The sequence below is a fragment of the Scomber japonicus genome, chromosome 21, assembly GCF_027409825.1.
Source record: "Scomber japonicus isolate fScoJap1 chromosome 21, fScoJap1.pri, whole genome shotgun sequence".
Classification (NCBI taxonomy): domain Eukaryota; kingdom Metazoa; phylum Chordata; class Actinopteri; order Scombriformes; family Scombridae; genus Scomber; species Scomber japonicus.
Window position 1 is genome coordinate 1,639,435 of NC_070598.1, and position 5,000 is coordinate 1,644,434.

General features: G+C 49.8%; 1 pseudogene; it reads right to left on the minus strand.

The window, feature by feature from the left end:
* LOC128382769 (coagulation factor XIII A chain-like) overlaps positions 1 to 5,000 on the minus strand; it is a 17,513-nt pseudogene that overhangs the window by 7,598 nt on the left and 4,915 nt on the right.

Genomic DNA, 5,000 nt, shown 5'->3' on the forward strand with positions numbered 1-5,000 from the left:
AGGAAAGAAAGAGAGAAGGAGGGAGAAAAGAAGGAAGGAAAGGACGAAGGGAGGAAAGAAAGAGAGAAGGAGGGAGAAAAGAAGGAAGGAAAGGACGAAGGGAGGAAAGAAAGAGAGAAGGAAGGAAGGAAGAAGGAAGGAAAAGAGAGAGGGAGGAAAGGAGGGATTGAGGAAAGGAGGGAGGAAAGAAAGAGAGAAGGAGGGAGAAAAGAAGGAAGGAAAGGACGAAGGGAGGAAAGAAAGAGAGAAGGAGGGAGAAAAGAAGGAAGGAAGGAAAGGACGAAGGGAGGAAAGAAAGAGAGAAGGAGGGAGAAAAGAAGGAAGGAAAGGACGAAGGGAGGAAAGAAAGAGAGAAGGAGGGAGAAAAGAAGGAAGGAAAGGACGAAGGGAGGAAAGAAAGAGAGAAGGAGGGAGAAAAGAAGGAAGGAAAGGAGGGAGGAAGGAAAGAAGGAAAGGAAGGAAGGAAGAAGGAAGGAAAAGAGAGAGGGAGGAAAGGAGGGATTGAGGAAAGGAGGGAGGAAAGAAAGAGAGAAGGAGGGAAGGAAGGAAAGGAAGGAAGGAAGAAGGAAGGAAAAGAGAGAGGGAGGAAAGGAGGGATTGAGGAAAGGAGGGAGGAAAGAAAGAGAGAAGGAGGGAAGGAAGGAAAGGAAGGAAGGAAGAAGGAAGGAAAAGAGAGAGGGAGGAAAGGAGGGATTGAGGAAAGGAGGGAGGAAAGAAAGAGAGAAGGAGGGAGAAAAGAAGGAAGGAAAGGACGAAGGGAGGAAAGAAAGAGAGAAGGAGGGAGAAAAGAAGGAAGGAAAGGACGAAGGGAGGAAAGAAAGAGAGAAGGAGGGAGAAAAGAAGGAAGGAAAGGACGAAGGGAGGAAAGAAAGAGAGAAGGAGGGAGAAAAGAAGGAAGGAAAGGAGGGAGGAAGGAAAGAAGGAAAGGAAGGAAGGAAGAAGGAAGGAAAAGAGAGAGGGAGGAAAGGAGGGATTGAGGAAAGGAGGGAGGAAAGAAAGAGAGAAGGAGGGAGAAAAGAAGGAAGGAAGAAGGAAGGAAAAGAGAGGGAGGAAAGGAGGGATTGAGGAAAGGAGGGAGGAAAGAAAGAGAGAAGGAGGGAGAAAAGAAGGAAGGAAAGGACGAAGGGAGGAAAGAAAGAGAGAAGGAGGGAGAAAAGAAGGAAGGAAAGGACGAAGGGAGGAAAGAAAGAGAGAAGGAGGGAGAAAAGAAGGAAGGAAAAGAGGGAGGAAGGAAAGAAGGAAGGAAGGAAGGAAGGAGGACATGAGGGTTAATTGTTGAAACTGACCTCAGCGAACACAAAGGCGGCATCAAACTGGTGAGACAGCTGAGCGTCTTTAATGGCAGCGACCGACGCCGGACCGCAGCGATACTGTCCTGCAAAGAAAACTTTATTTATAAAGCACTTTAAAACAACCACAGCTGAAACCAGGCGGGGAGTTCCTGTCCTCTGAAATGAAGCCAACCAGGAAGTAACTTAGAGCTGCATTCTATCAAAAGGCCACCAGGGGGCGACCGTCTCTATACAAGTCAATGGAGAATTCACCAACTTCTCACTTGATTTCTAACCTCAGTAAACGTTTTCAAAATGTGTTTATGGTCTCAATCGCTAGTTTAAAGCCTCCTTTCCTTCCTTAACTCCTTCTCTCTTTCTTTCCTCCCTCCTTCCTTCCTTCTTTCCTCCCTCCTTTCCTTCCTCCCTCCCTTCTTTCCTTCCTTAACTCCTTCTCTCTTTCTTTCCTCCCTCCTTCCTTCCTTCTTTCCTCCCTCCTTTCCTTCCTTACCTCATTCTCGCTTTCTATCCTCCCTCCTTCCTTCTTTCCTCCCTCCTTCCTTCTTTCCTCCCTCCCTCCTTTCCTTCCTCCCTCCCTCCTTTCCATCCTTAACTCCTTCTCTCTTTCTTTCCTCCCTCCTTCCTTCTTTCCTCCCTCCCTCCTTTCCTTCCTCCCTCCCTCCTTTCCTTCCTTAACTCCTTCTCTCTTTCTTTCCTCCCTCCTTCCTTCTTCTCTCCCCCCTTTCTTCCTCCCTCTCTCCTTTCCTTCCTCCCTCTCTTCATTCCTTGATTCGAGGACAACAGGAGGCCTTCTTCAATGCAGTATGATGTTCATTTGGGACATTTTGGCCTCCCTGATTTTATATGTGACGATAAAGCAGGGTATGCATTAGGGCGTGGCTACGTCCTGATTGACAGGTTGATTGACCAATGTCCTCCAGATCCAGCCCTCGTAACCATAGCAACCTCCCCGCTCCGCCCATGGCTCCGCCTCATGCCCATATAAGTAGAATCCATGTTTTTATTTTTCCCAGCATGCACCTGAAATTTTCAAGATGGCCGCTGCCTAGATTAGAAACTATTGGCTTCCGAGCAGCAGTCCACAAACCAATGGGTGACGTCACGGATGTTACGTCTGTTTCTTTTATACAGTCTGTGAGTTTTGGTTATCGTGACTTTTCATATCGCGGTGAACCTTGAACACGGTTATCATCCCATGCCAAGTTATAAACCTCTTAATGATGAGAAGTACGGTACTGCTTATGTTCTTGAAGTGATTTTATATAACCCTCACCCTCATGCAGGAATAAAAATGGGTTTTAAGATGAGTTTTAACCCTCGTGTCGTCCTTCCGGAAAGAAAAGAAAGGAAAGAAGGAAGGAAAGGAGAGAGGAAGGGAGGAAGAGAGGAAGGAAGAAGGAAGGAAAGGAGGGAGGAAGGAAGGAAGGAAGGGAGGAAAGGAAAGAAGGAAGAAGGAAGGAAAGGAGGGAGGAAGGAAGGAGGGAAGGAAGAAGGGAGGAAAGGAGGGAGGAAGGAAGGAGGGAAGGAAGAAGGGAGGAAAGGAAAGAAGGAAGGAAGGTATGAAAGAAGGACAGAGGAAAGAAAGACAGAAGGAGGGAGGAAGGAATAAGGAAGTGAGGAAGGAAAGGAGGGAGGAAGGAGGGAATGAAAGAAGGAGGGAAGAAAGGGGGATGGAGGAAGTACAGGCGGAAGGAAGGAAGGAGGGAAGGGAGGAAGGAAGGGAGGAAAGAAGAATAAGACGGGGTCAATTTGACCCGGGAGGACGACACGAGGATTAAAAATGGACAGTGAGGACACTCGTCTAATATAGAAAGGAAGCTCGTTCCATAGTTTAGTTAGTCCCCCGCCCGCCACCCTGTCCCCCGCCCCGTCCGCTACCCCCCCACCCACCCCCTCCGTGTCTCTGCCGTACCGTCGCTGGTCTCCTGCGGCGTGCCGTCCACCACCTGCCATCCCGCCAGACCAGGCGGCAGGTCGGTGCGCTGCATGTAGGACTCGTTCCAGCAGTGGTAGTTCCTGCAGAGAGAGAGAGACGATGACATCACATTAACCCTCCTACTGTCCTCGAGTCAAGGAAGGAAGGAAGGGAGGGAAGGGAGGGAAGGGAAGGAGGAAGGATGGGAAGAAGGAAGGAGGGAGGAAGGAAGGATGGAGGAAAGAATGAAGGAAGGATGGAGGGAGGAATGAAGGAGGAAGGGAGGAAGAAGGAGGGAGGGAGAAGGTAGGGAAGGAGGAAGGATGGGAAGGGAGGAAGGGAGGAAGGAAGGATGGAGGAAAGAATGAAGGAAGGATGGAGGGAGGAATGAAGGAAGGATGGAGGGAGGAATGAAGGAAGGATGGAGGGAGGAATGAAGGAAGGCAGGGAGGATGGGAAGAAGGGGAGGAGGGAGGAAAAAGGAAGGATGAAGGGAGGGAGGAAGGAAAGGAAGGAAGGATAGCGGAAAGAAGGAAGGAGGGAGGGAGAAGGTAGGGAGGAAAGAAGGAAGAAAGGAGGGAGGGAGGAAGGATTGGAGGAAGGAAAGGGAGGAAGGAAGGAAGGAAGGAGGAATTAAGGTAGGAAGGAAGGTAGGAGGGAAGGAAAGAAGGAAGGGAGGTAGGAAGGATTGGGGGAAGGAAAGGGAGGAAGGAAGGAAGGAGGAATTAAGGTAGGAAGGAAGGTAGGAGGAAAGAAGGAAAGAAGGAATGAAGGATGGAGGGAGGAATGAAGTAAGGATGGAGGAAGAAGGAAGGAAAGGAAGGAAGGATGGAGGAAAGAAGGAGGGAAGGAGGGAGGGAGGAATTAAGGAAGAAAGGAAAGTAGGAGGGAAGAAAAGAAGGAAGGGAGCAAGGAAGGAAGGATTGGAGGAAGGAAAGGGAGGAAGGAAGGAGGAAGGGAGGAATGAAGGAAGGAAAGAAGCAAGGAGGGAGGATGGAAGGAAAGAAGGAAGGAAGGGAGGAAAGAGAGGAAGGAAGGAAGGATGGAGGAAAGAAGGAAGGAAGGAAGGAGGGAGGGAGGAATGAATGAACGAAGGAAGGTAGGTAGGAGGGAAGGAAAGAAGCAGGGAGGGAGGGAAGAAGGTAGGGAGGAAAGAAGGAAGAAAGGAGGGAGGGAGGAAAGAAGGAAGGGAGGAAAGGAAAGAAGGAAGGGAGCAATCTTAAACTCCTCCTGGTTTCCTAGCAACAGACATGAGTGACAGGCGTGAGGACCAACCAGATGGAGTCCCGGGTGTTGGCTTCGTCCGGCGAGCCGTCGGGGAGGAAGATGAGGTCGGTCTTCAGGTTGCCCGTGTTGTCGTGAGCGGAGTTGAAGTTGGTGATGACTCTGGACGGGATGCCGAGGCAACGCAGGACTGCAGGGAGAGGAGGGAGAGGAGGAGGAAGAGGAGGGAGAGGAGGAGGAAGAGGAGGAAGACACAAGTATATCTAGTTTAATTTTTAAGATGAGATAAAATATTCCCTCATGAGTCCCACGACGGGGAAAAAGAACAAAAACATTAAAAACAATAGCTGTAAAAAATAGGAGGAAGAAGAGGAGGAGGAAGAGGATTAGGAGGAGTAGGAAGATGAGGAAGAGGAGCAGGAGGAAGAGGAGGAAGAAAAGGAAGAGGAGCAGGAGGAGGAGGAAGAGGAGGATCAGGAGGAGGAAGAGGAGGAAGAGGAGGAGGAAGATGAGGAAGAGGAGCAGGAGGAGGAGGAAGAGGCGGAAGAGGAGGAAGAGGAGGAGCAGGA